The following is a 13,709-nucleotide window of genomic DNA, read 5'->3' as shown; positions in this document are numbered from 1 at the left end:
TAACTGCCACACATCAGAATGTGACTGTTTTTGGAGATAGGGTCTTTTCAAAGGTGATTAAGGTAAAACAAGCCTGTTAGTGTGGGCCCTAATCCAATCTGACTTGTGTCCTTATAAGAAGAGGATATTTGGACACACGAAGAGACCTGGGGGAGAAAAGATTATATGAGGACACAGCAAGAAGGTGGCCATCTGCAAGCCACAGAGAGACGCTTTAGGAGAAACTGACCCTGCCAACACTTTGATAGTGGACTTCTAGCCTCTAGATCTATGAGACAATAAATTCTGTGGTTTAATACCCCCTGTCTATTGTACTTGTTATGGCAGTCCTAGGAAACTAATACACATAGTAAGGATTTTAGGATATACTTTAGTATATATACTTTTTAAGTATATATATATACTTTCCATATGCTTTCATGTTGCTAGAGATGTTAGAGCAGGCATTTATTTTTTTTCATAATTAAAAAGGAAAAGAACAAAGAAAGAATACCAGTTTGATAGGTAGGGTAACATTCATAGATGGTACACAAAGTGATTCTTTAATCCATTACACAATTTTTTAAACAGTGGAATGTAGACAGTATGTTTTGAGATCACTTATGCAGGAATCTCATAGACTTTATATATGGGGTACATATTTTTTAAAAGACTTAAAATATCACTTCTATTTTCAGAGGGTACATTTTCAAACGAAAAAAGAAAACTCACCAGCAAGTCTAATTTTAAGTCCTAGAACCCTAGGAGCCCTAGGAGAAGACTGTCGTCTCCATTTCCTCTGTTCTATTTCCCTTGCTGCAGTAACTCAACACCACATTTTGCAAAATCTAAGTTACTCAGAATTAAATAAACATCACACCTATGAAACCGGAAACATTTGTACCCCATAAAGGACAGCAGAATCCACAACAAAGCTCTCCTGGCTTCATCAGACACAAATATTTCTATTATTACTAGAACACAGATTCTGATAGGTCATCTTACCGGATAATTGGCTCCAAGAATTTGCTTCATGCCTAGATGGCTAAAGGACAAATTTTTTTTTAAGATTTTATTTATTTATTTGACAGAGATAGAGACAGCCAGCGAGAGAGGGAACACAAGCAGGTGGAGTGGGAGAGGAAGAAGCAGGCTCCCAGCGGAGGAGCCTCATGTGGGGCTCGATCCCATAACGCCGGGATCACGCCCTGAGCCGAAGGCAGATGCTTAACCGCTGTGCCACCCAGGTGCCCCTAAAGGACAAATTTGAGGAAAAGAAGCAAAGGGATGAAGAAGTCGCCATTTCTCCCAATTCTACAACAGCTGGAAACTTTAAATTGTTGGCTAGAAGCATAAAAATTCCACTCTTCATAATTTCAAAATACCTCCAAGCAGAATTTTAACCAGAGTGCCGCGTTACATTCAACTACCACCCCTACCCCCATCCCACCCCAATGATTAGAGTTTTGGATCCAGTAGATATTATATATTCATTAAACTGAATCTTATTATGTCGTTTTTGCCAATATAAAATTTTGATCTCTTTAGGCCTGTTGCTTCATATCACTTTACCATTCAAAATCATAAATGAAACACCAAAAAGTATGGAAAAGAATGTGAGCCATTTAAAATCTTCTTTTAGTATAAAATCAATTTACGTGTTTTTAACCCTTTAGAGGTGATGACTTTGCATTTGACTTTTAAAGCACTGAAACCATTTTGGGAGAGTGATATATACCAGACATTGTGCAAGCAAATGGAAGGGGCAGCCCTCCAGGATCTGGCTTATCATGGAGTAAGGTTGTCAATAAAAAGAAAGCTACATGCAAAGTGATTACTCCAGTAGCAGCAATATTACAAAGGTGTGACTGGTGTGAGGACAGGTGCTTTATTCTTCTTGGAAAATAAAGTGTTGGGGGGGGGAGGTGCAGAGAGGCCTTCACAGAAAATGTTAGCTTTGAGCTTTGGTCACTAGGAGATAATTCTTGCAAATACCTTGAGTAAAGCTTTCTAGGCAGAGGGAGCAGCTCACAAAAAGGCAGAGGTATGCACATGCTGGGTTTGGTGTTCACAAGCAGCGCTGGAAGGGTTGCACCCAGCCTGGGGGAGAACACTGACCCCACTTGCCTGGGAAAAGACGGCGAACATGACTCTGAGGCAATTCTTTCCCTCATCACAAACCAACAAATTCCTCGAAAAAGGAAAATTTGAAAGGAGCCCAATGTCGTCAGCCCTCTCCTTCTCAGTGCCCCTGGGCCACGGGAGGGAAGTGTGGGGACCCGTCACCTCCCTCCACTCTGACCCATCGCTGTCCCTGGTTCCCTTCAGGGCAGGTTCCGTTAAGCAAGCGGAGCTTTCGAGAACGTGACCAGAGCATCGCACAGCCTCAAAACGACCACAAGTCACTTCGGGACCAGTATCCCAGGCTCCTTGGTTAGGGCCACCAAAGGTGCAGCCACTTATCAGGACCCAGGAAAGAAGGTGTCAGCCAGCTGGGCAGGCGCTGTGGGACGCCCCAGATCCCACGACTCTCTTGATCTTTGACAAATGAGTGGTTTTATGTATTGTAATATGTAGAGCACATTTCCAAATTACTCACAATTTCAAAAATAACCTAACGAATCTTCACTTTACATTAGCTAGATGATTTCTGTGAAAATCCAATGGTTTCTCACTAAAGGGCGGGAATCCCTGCCCTTCTGTGCTTCAGCTGCTGGTTAATTGGGAGTGAGTCGCTTTATTTGGGAAACACCGCACTGAGTCTTGCTTGCATGCCATGATAGGTTAAATCCTGTCAAAGAAAAAAAAGGACTGAGTGCAGAGGAACAGAGAGCTCACATGATGGAAATATTTTTTGAGTTGAAAGATCTTCAATTAAAGACATGGAGAAGTTTGTTCCCCAGAAGAAAGGCATTACTGCTCTGTCAGTAAAAGAAGTCCTTCCAAGTTTAGTTGATGATAGTGTGGTTGGCTGGGATAAGATTGGAACATCTAATAATTGTTGGGCTTTTCCAAGGAAAGTTCTTCATGTGAGGAAATGTAGGTAGGAGGTCTGGAATCTCAGTTATCTGAGAGAAACCAAAAGCACGCAGACCTACCAAAAACCATCAAGAAAATAAAATTGGTTGACATGAACCAACCATGCTAGCAAAAGAGCTTTTTTAACTCTGAGACCAAAGGAAACAGCTAAAGGCAGAAGTAGAAAAATACGAAGAATGTGACCTGGAAGCTATAGAGGAAATATGCCAAGCAAATAAAGTAGCCAAAGAAGCTGCTGACAGATGGAGTGATAACGTATTTGCAGTAAAATCTTGGGCCAAAAGAGAAATTGGATTTGAAGAAAATAGAACTGATTAAAAAAATTGGGGGATTCCGGAAGACTTAGACTAAATAGACTGAAATGTTCGGTGTTGGTCAAGGACCTATGTGCTTGTGAATATGTACATTTTTATATTATCCAATTAAATGCACTGAGTTGTCATTTACCTAAAACTGTGTTTATCATTTTATTAATTTTAAATAAAGCATAAAGTATAAAAAAAAAAGAAGAATCTCTCCGTCTTGCCTCCTGCTTCATAGCTCTCTCCTTTATTATTTCTTTCATATTGTCCTGGCTTTGGTGTCTCACTTTACCTGTGTGGCCCCACCCTCTACCAACCCACCCCTTTTCCAGGTAGCTTCTCCTCTGTGGAGGACTGCTTTTGTATTAAAAACATGGCACGGCGGAGGAGTTAAGATGGCGGAAGAGTAGGAGACACTGTTTTCAGCCGGTCCCCCGAGTTGAGCTGGATAGGTACCAGACCAGCCTAAACAACCACGGAACCAGCCTGAGATGCAGGAAGATGCATCTGGATCTCTACAAATGAACATCTCCAGCATTGAGTATTGAGGTACCAAGCGGGGAGCCATGAAACTGTGCACAGATTATCGGAAGATAAACGGAAGGGGGAGGGAGCCGCCGCGTTCGGGCGCCGGGAAGCGGTAGCCACTTCCATGGCTGAGCGGGCGGGCTCGTGGTCGGCACCCGCAAAACAGCAGACTGAGACCGTGAGCCGGGTGCGCGCGCCACTAGGCATCTCACGGAACACCGGAATCCCGGTGCGCTCACTGGATCCAGACTGAGACCGGGAGCTTCCGGAGCGCAAGCGGGGCGGCTGGCAGCTGGCAGCGTTAGAAACACAAAGGACAGAGACATGCCGACCCTGGAAGTGAGGGCTGGGACACCCGGTGTGGGGCGCACATCCCCTGACGCTGCAGGGTTGAGCAGCACCAACAGTAACAGAGTTAAAGTGGCCAGAACATTAGTAGAGAACGGGCTGCAATCCCTCTGTTCTGTGACAGAGGCTGAAATTTGGCCGCTGCTGCTCTGACTCTCAGAAGAGGCACAGCAAACCGCCAGGGAAAGCTGCCAGAGAACAAAAGCCTGTAAATACTGGCTCAGAGAGTGCCCACCGCCATCCCCCCTCGCAGGGGACGCAGAGACTGTACCCAAACAGGGTTGCCTGAGTATTGGTGCGGCAGGCCCCTCCCCCAGAACACAGAAGGCAGGCTGAAAAATCAAGAAGCCCACAACCCGGGCGCCTGGGTGGCTCAGTCACTGAGCGCCTGTCTTCGGCTTAGGGTGTGATCCCGGCGTTCCGGAAAGGAGTCCCTCACCGGGCTCCTCCGCTGGGAGCCTGCTTCTTCCTCTCCCACTCCCCTGCTTCTGTTCCCTCTCTCGCTGGTTGGCTGCCACATAAATAAATAAATAAAATCTTTGAAGAAGAAGCCCACATCCCTAAGATCCCTATAAAACAAGGGGCACGGCCTGGGACCCAGTCAATAATTTGGGCTCTGGACAACCCCGCAAACTCTCCTCATCAGAATGACAAGAAGGAGAAGCCCCCCCCAGCAAAGAAAAGGCAGTGAGTCTGTGGCCTCTGCCACAGAAATAATGGATATGGATGTAACAAAAGTATCAGAAATGGAATTCAGAGTAACGATGGTCAAAATGATGAGTAGAATTGAAAAAACTATTAACGAAAAGGTTACTGAGAATATAGAATCCCTAAGGACAGAAATGAGAGCGAATCTGACAGAAATTAAAAATTCTGTGAGCCAAATGCAGGCAAAACTAGAGGCTCTGACGGCCAGGGTCGCAGAAGCAGAGGAACGGGTTAGTGAATTGGAGGATGGGTTAACAGAGGAAAAAATGAAAATAGAAGATGGTCTTAAAAAAATCCACACCCAAGAATGTAGGTTACTGGAGATTACTGACTCAATGAAACGATCCAATGTTAGAATCATCGGCATCCCCAGGGGTGTGGAGAAAAACAGAGGTCTAGAAGAGATATTTGAACAAATTGTAGCTGAAAACTTCCCTAATCTAGCGAGGGAAACAAACATTCGTGTCCAAGAGGCAGAGAGGACCCCTCCCAAGCTCAACCATGACAAACCTATGCCACGTCACGTCATAGTGCATTTCGCAAATATTACATCCAAGGATACAGTATTGAAAGCGGCCAGGGCAAAGAAATTTCTCACGTACCAAGGCAAAGCCATCAGAATTACGTCAGACCTGTCTACACAGACCTGGAATGAGAGAAAGGGTTGGGGAGCATATTTAAAGCTCTTTCAGAGAAAAACATGCAGCCAAGGATCCTTTATCCAGCAAGACTGTCATTCAGAATTGATGAAGAAATAAAGACATTTCAGAATCGCCAGTCACTAACCAATTTTGCAACCACGAAACCAGCCCTACAGGAGATATTATGGGGGGTTCTATAAAAGTAAAAAAGCCCCAAGAGTGATACAGAACAGAAAGTCACAGCCAATACAAACAAAGAGTTTACTGGCAACATGGCATCATTAAAATCATATCTCTCAGTAATCAGTCTTAATCTAAATGGTTTGAACCATCCCATAAAACGCCACAGGGTTGCAGATTGGATAAAAAGAAATGACCCATCCATTTGCTCTCTACAAGAGACTCATTTCGAACCCAAAGATGCATTCAGACTGAGAGTAAGGGGATGGAGTATCATCTTTCACCCAAATGGACCTCAAAGGAAAGCTGGGGTAGCAATTCTCATATCAGATAAATTGGATATTAAACTACAGACTATAGTTAGAGACGCAGAAGGGCACTATATTATTCTTAAGGGAAGTATTCAACAAGTGGATATAATTATAAATATATATGCCCCCAACAGGGGAGCATCAAGATACACAAGCCAACTCTTAACCAGAATAAAGAGACATATAAATAAAAATACATTAATAGTAGGGGACCTCAACACTCCACTATCAGAAACAGACAGAACACCCTGGCAAAAACTAAGCAAAGAATCAAAGGCTTTGAATGCCATACTCGACGAGTTGGATCTCATAGATATATATAGAACACTACACCCCAGAACCAAAGAATACTCATTCTATTCTAATGCCCATGGAACATTCTCAAGAATAGACCATGTTCTGGGACACAAAACAGATCTCAACTGATACCAAAAGATTGAAATTATCCCTTGCATATTCTCAGACCACAATGCTCTGAAATTGGAACTCAACCACAAGGAAAAATTTGGAAGAAACTCAAACACTTGGAGACTAAAAACCATCCTGCTCAGGAATGACTCGATAAACCAGGAAATCAAAAATCAAATTAAACAATTTATGGAGACCAATGAGAATGAAAATACAACAGTCCAAAATCTATGGGATACTGCAAAGACAGTCCTAAGGGGGAAATACATAGCCATCCAAGCCTCACTGAAAAGAATAGAAAAATCTAAAATGCAGTTTTTATATTCTCACCTCAAGAAGCTGGAACAGCAACAGAGGGACAGGCCTAATCCATGCACGAGGAAGCAGTTGACCAAAATTAGAGCTGAAATCAATCAAGCAGAAACCAGGAGTACAGTAGAGCAGATCAACAGGACTAGAAGCTGGTTCTTTGAATCAATAAAATTGACAGACCACTGGCAAGACTTATCCAAAAGAAAAGAGAAAGGACCCAGATTATTAAAATTATGAACGAAAAAGGAGAGGTCACGACGAACACCATTGAAATTGGAAGGATTATTAGAAATTTTTATCAACAGCTATATGCCAATAAACTAAGCAATCTGGAAGAGATGGAATCCTTCCTGGAAACCTATAAACTACCAAGATTGAAACCGGAAGAAATTGATTCCTTAAACAGGCCAATTAATTATGAAGAAATTGAGTCAGTGATAAACAACTTTCCAAATAACAAAACTCCAGGCCCGGACTGTTTTCCTGGGGAATTCTACCAAACATTCAAAGAAGAAATAATACCTATTCTCCTTAAGCTATTTCAAAAAATAGAAACAGAGGGGCGCCTGGGTGGCACAGCGGTTAAAAGCGTCTGCCTTCGGCTCAGGGCGTGATCCCGGCGTTCCGGGTTCGAGCCCCACGTCAGGCTCCTCCTCTATGAGCCTGCTTCTTCCTCTCCCACTCCCCCTGCTTGTGTTCCCTCTCTCATTGGCTGTCTCTATCTCTGTCAAATAAATAAATAAATAAATCTTTAAAAAAAAAATAGAAACAGAAGGAAAGCTACCAAACTCATTCTATGAGGCCAATGTTACCTTGATCCCCAAACCAGGCAAAGACCCCCTCAAAAAGGAGAATTACAGACCGATTTCCCTAATGAATATGGATGCCACAATCCTCAACAAGATACTTGCTAATAGAATCCAGCAGTACATTAAAAGGATTATCCACCACGATCAAGTGGGATTCATACCTGGGATGCAAGCGTGGTTCAATATTTGCAAATCAATCAGCGTGATACATCATATCAACAAGAAAAGACTCAGGAACCATATGATCCTCTCAATCGATGCCAAAAAAGCATTTGGCAAAATACAGCATCCTTTCCTGATTAAAACCCTTCAGAGTGTAGGAATAGAAGGTACATTTCTCAATCTCATAAAAGCCATCTATGAAAAGCCTACTGCAAATATTATTCTCAATGGGGAAAAGCTAGAAGCCTTTCCCTTAAGATCAGGAACACGACAAGGATGCCCACTTTTGCCACTATTATTCAACATAGTACTAGAAGTTCTTGCAACAGCAATCAGAGGACAAAAAGGGATCAAAGGTATTCAAATCGGCAAAGAAGAAGTCAAAATGTCTCTCTTCGCAGAAGACATGATACTCTATATGGAAAACCCAAAAGAAGCCACTCCCAAACTATTAGAAGTTATAGAGCAATTCAGTAACGTGGCAGGATACAAAATCAATGCTCAGAAATCAGTTGCATTTCTATACACGAATAACGAGACCGAAGAAAGAGAAATTAGGGAATCCATCCCATTTACAATAGCACCAAAAACCATACGTTACCTTGGAATTAACTTAACCAGAGACATAAAGGACCTATATTCTAGAAACTTTAATCACTCTTGAAAGATATTGAGGAAGACATAAAAAGATGGAAAGATATTCCATGCTCATGGATCAGAAGAATTAACATAGTTAAAATGTCCATGGTACCCAGAGCAATCTGCACTTTCAATGCTATCCCGATCAAAATACCAATGACATTTTTCAAAGAACTGGAAGAAATAATCCTTAAATTTGTATGGAAACAAAAAAGGCCCCGAATCTCCAAGGAACTGTTGAAAAGGAAAAACAAAGCTGGGGCCATCACAATGCCAGATTTCGAGCTGTACTACAAAGCTGTGATCACAAAGACAGCATGGTACTGGCACAAAAACAGACACATAGACCAATGGAACAGAATAGAGAGCCCAGAAATGGACCCTCGGCTCTTTGGGCACCTAATCTTTGACAAAGCAGGAAAAAACATCCGGTGGGAAAAAGACAGTCTCTTCAATAAATGGTGCTGGGAAAATTGGACAGCTACATGCAAAAGAATGAAACTTGACCACTATCTCACACCATACACAAAAATAAACTCCAAATGGATGAAAGACCTTGATATGAGACAGGAATCCATCAAAATTCTAGAGGAGAACATAGGCAGCAACCTCTATGACATCGGCCAAAGCAACCTTTTTCATGACACATCCCCAAAGGCAAGAGAAACAAAAGATAAAATGAACTTATGGGACTTCATCAAGATAAAAAGCTTCTGCACAGCCAAGGAAACAGTCAAAAAAACTAAGAGGCAGCCCACCGAATGGGAGAATATATTTGCAAATGACACTACAGATAAAGGACTGGTATCCAAGATGACAAAGAACTTCTCAAACTCAATACACGAGAAGCAAATAAACAAATCAAAAAATGGGCAGAAGATATGAACAGACACTTTTCCAATGAAGACATACAAATGGCTAACAGACACATGAAAAAATGTTCAAAATCATTAGCCATCAAGGAAATTCAAATCAAAACCACACTGAGATACCAACTTACGTCAGTTAGAATGGCAAAAATAGACAAGGCAAGAAACAACAATTGTTGGAGAGGATGTGGAGAAAGGGGATCCCTCCTACATTGTTGGTGGGAATGCGAGTTGGTACAGCCACTCTGGAAAACAGTGTGGAGGTCCCTTAAAAAGTTAAAAATTGAGCTACCCTATGATCCAGCCATTGCACTACTGGGTGTTTACCCCAAAGATACAGACGTAGTGAAGAGAAGGGCCATATGCACCCCAATGTTCATAGCAGCAATGTCCACAATAGCTAAATCGTGGAAGGAGCTGAGATGCCCTTCAACAGATGACTGGGTTAAGAAGTTGTGGTCTAGGGGCGCCTAGGTGGCACAACGGTTGAGCGTCTGCCTTCGGCTCAGGGCGTGATCCCACCGTTATGGGATCGAGCCCCACATCAGGCTTCTCCGCTATGAGCCTGCTTCTTCCTCCCACTCCCCCTGCTTGTGTTCCCTCTCTCGCTGGCTGTCTCTATCTCTGTCAAATAAATAAATAAAATCTTTAAAAAAAAAAAAGAAGTTGTGGTCCATATATACAATGGAATATTACTCAGCCATCAGAAAGAACGAATTCTCAACATTTGCTGCAACATGGACAGCACTGGAGGAGATAATGCTAAGTGAAATAAGTCAAGCAGAGAAAGACAACTATCATATGATTTCTCTCATCTATGGAACATAAGAACTAGGAAGATCGGTAGGGGAAGAAAGGGATAAAGAAAGGGGGGGTAATCAGAAGGGGGAATGAAACATGAGAGACTATGGACTATGAGAAATAAACTGAGGGCCTCAGAGGGGTTGGGGTGGGGGAATGGGATAGACTGGTGATGGGTAGTAAGGAGGGCACGTATTGCATGGTGCACTGGGTGTTATACGCAACTAATGAATCATCGAGCTTTACATCGGAAACTGGGGATGTACTGTATGGTGACTAACATAATATAATAAAAAATCATTAATTAAAAATAAATAAATAAATAAAATATTAAAAGAAAAGAAAAAAGAAAAGAATCAAAGATAACTTGGAATTTGGGGCCAAGCCAACTGGAAGATGAAGTTGTCAGATGCAGGAGATTTTGGAGAATCAAGATTGTGATTTGGGCAGATTTTGAAGATTTCACATAGAACACCAGATATATGATCAGAGTTTAGAGGACAAGCCTGAGCTGAAGATAAAGATTTGGGAGTAGACACTGTATTTCTGATATCTAACACTGTGAGCCTGGGTGTGATATAGAAGAGGTCCAAAGAGAAATGAAGAGGGTCAGCAGGGGAGATGTAAAGAAGAAGAGCACGAGATCCTGGAGGAAACCCAAGTGAAGAAATTCTTCAAGGGTCAAAGGTAATCAGTTGCATCCAAGTCTGCTGTTAGACCACGTGGGGACAGGGACATGCCATTGCAGTTATTGGGGCCTGTGAATAAAACAGTCTCTGGGCAGTGGTGGAACAAAGCATTTTCAAGTGGTTTAAGATACAATGGCAGAAAAGGAGTTGAAATAAGTCTGGATGCAAAAATCCTCAACAAAATATCAGCAAATCAAATACAACAATATATTAAAAGAATGTACACCATAACCAAGTGGGATTTATCCCAAGTGTGCAAGACTGGTTCAACATTTGAAAATCAATGTAATACATCACATCAACAGGCCAAAAATGAAAAAAAAATCACATTTGTATCAATAGATTCAGAAAAAGCATTTGACAAAATCCTACACCCATTCATGATAAAAGCTCTTAGTAAACTATGAACAGAATAGAGGGAGATCTTCTTCACCTTGATAAGGAATACCTATAAAAAACCTACAGCTATTATACTTAATGGTGAGAAACCCACTGTTTTCCCACTAAGATCAGGAATAGGGAAAGGATGTCTCCTCCCAACACCCCTTTTCAACATCAAACTAGAAGTTCTAGCTAATGTAACAAGAAAAGAAAAAGAAATAAAAGGTATACAGCTTGGAAGGAAGAAAAAGAATTGGAGACAGTAAGGAGGCAACTATTTAGTAGTTTTGGTACAAAGGGTGGTAGTTGGAGGAGAAGTGGTGTCAAGAGATGTTTATAAGGTGTTTTTAAGACAGAAGTAGGAGCACCTGGGTGGCCCAGTTGGCTGGGCGACTACCTGTGGCTGGGGTCATGATCCTCGAGTCCCAGGATCAAGCCCCGCTTGGGGCTCCCTGCTCAGTGGGGAGTTGGCCACTCTCTCTACCCCACCCCCCTGCTCAGGCATGCTCTCTCAAATAAATAAATAAATAAATAAATAAATAAATAAAATCTTTTAAAAATGGGAGCAATAATTAAGTATGGAAAGAAAAGTTGATGCTAAAGAGGAGAGAATTGCTAAGAAATACCCCTAATCAAATGCTATGCTATCCCTAGCCACGAAGATGTTAAGGACTATCTATATATGGTGATTTTGTCATCACTGGCTATGTTTTTTAAACATGATCCTCTGTAATATCTCTCTCTCTTTCTCTCTGTATTTCTTTCTTATTTTCATATTTTCTTCTTCTTGGACATTTCTCTAATATTTTTTTAACCCAAGACAGAAGTAAATTTTGAAATTATTTCTTCTCTAAGGATACTTACTGACAATGACAATTTTATGATGGGTATCTTGGTAATCCTATCAAGTTCTTTTAAAAAATCTTATGCAAAACTGGAGAAAGTTGTTGTAGCTGCTTTTGTATATATTTAGTATAACATATATGATAAAATTTAATTTTTTTCAACTAACAGAACCACTTTCACATTGTATTTTTAAAATCTCTTTCTCCGTCAATCCAACCTCTCCCACAACCTATATTTCTAACCCATCTCTACCTTCAATTTTCTTTTTTTAACTTTATTTCAAAGAATGTGGCATGAGTCACACTGACATGCACTGTTTATTGCAATCCCTGTGTGACTACTGAACCGGATTACAAAGTATTATTTTCTGGGTTTTTTTGTTTATTTCATAGGATAATGCACGCTAATCAATAATATTATCTGGAATCATATTTCTGATAATATATGGTATAAATCTATGTTATTATAAGATTAGTATATATATTAGTATATATATTATAATATATATAATTAAAAACTGAGATGTTTTTAATTAATGAGAGGAAGCCATAGATAAAAATCAGATAATCTTGTAAAAAGATTATTTTTATCTTTTAAAAAACTCCCTCCCATTAAATCTGTACCAAATCTACTAAAGAGCACAGAATCAATTGACTGAGGGTCTACTTCCCAGCCCTGTCAGATACAATTACAAATGTTTTAAAATAGAGGCAGGATGAATGAGGAAAAGCAATAGCTTTTGGTAATCTCCAAACTGAATAATTAATAACCATTAAAAAACAATTGTGATTCAGAAAAAGCTAGTATTAAGATCCCAAGGCTTGCATTTCTTTGTTAACTTTGCCACGGGCCAGCTGTCTGAACACTAACAAGCTACTAGCCTCTCTAGGCCTCCATTTCTTCATGTACAAAATGAAGGAGTGAAAACAGAACTTCTGGCTCTAAAACTCCATAATCATATACCAGCATTATTGCCACTCAGAGCAATAGTGAGGTTTTACATGAGTGAACTCCATTTTTGCGAATATATTTTAAACTCAGGGTAGCATTACTATATTCAAGCTTGACACTACTGACAGTTTTATTCTCCAGTACTGTATTCTTTATGCAAATGGACTGAATCATGGATGTATCAGACTGATGTGACACTGTTGAATTCCTATGTGCAGGGAATGCTCAAATATTTACACCTTTTTCTTCCTCCCCAGAATCAGTAAGTTCAGAAGATTTAGTAATAACAAGGGACAATTTCACACGACAGTCATGAGAATGGAAATAGTGACATTGTCCCCAAGGGACCTCCAGGGGCTATAGCATAAATAAAATGTTTAGTTTGCCCTTCCAGCAAAGGGATCCTAAATACAATATCTCCAGTTTTCCCTATTGATATAGAGGACTGGAAAGAAAATCAAATCAAAATGAAACACAAAATTCATTACAGGTGAAAGGCAAGGGTTAGATGAAGGTATTTTTGTCTTTCAGAAATAAGTAATAAAATGCAGACGCACGGTTTATAAACATTTACTTTTCTCATGAAATAGAATCAGGAAGACAATAGATGACAAAAATGCAAATCAGCACTCCAGGATAATAAAAATCTGGTGAAAGAACAATATTTGTTTTCAAGTTCTCATTAGTTGTCAGAAAAGAGTTATTAGCAAAAATAACAAACTGCTACTTTGCCTAGCATTTTTTAAAATAGCTTAGCAAGACTGAAGGGAGTTCACCATGCCCACTCCTTGCCAGGTACTCATAAA

The 13,709-nt window shown here is 40.7% G+C and overlaps 1 pseudogene; it reads left to right on the top strand.

Annotated features, from left to right (window-relative positions):
- The first annotated feature begins 2,125 nt into the window (after positions 1-2,125).
- LOC113268137 (meiotic nuclear division protein 1 homolog) lies at positions 2,126-3,378 on the top strand (annotated as a pseudogene).
- The last annotated feature ends 10,331 nt before the right edge of the window (positions 3,379-13,709 follow it).

Source organism: Ursus arctos, unplaced genomic scaffold (genome assembly GCF_023065955.2).
Source record: "Ursus arctos isolate Adak ecotype North America unplaced genomic scaffold, UrsArc2.0 scaffold_6, whole genome shotgun sequence".
NCBI classification, from domain to species: Eukaryota; Metazoa; Chordata; class Mammalia; order Carnivora; family Ursidae; genus Ursus; species Ursus arctos.
This window is presented reverse-complemented; position numbering and strand designations above follow the sequence as displayed.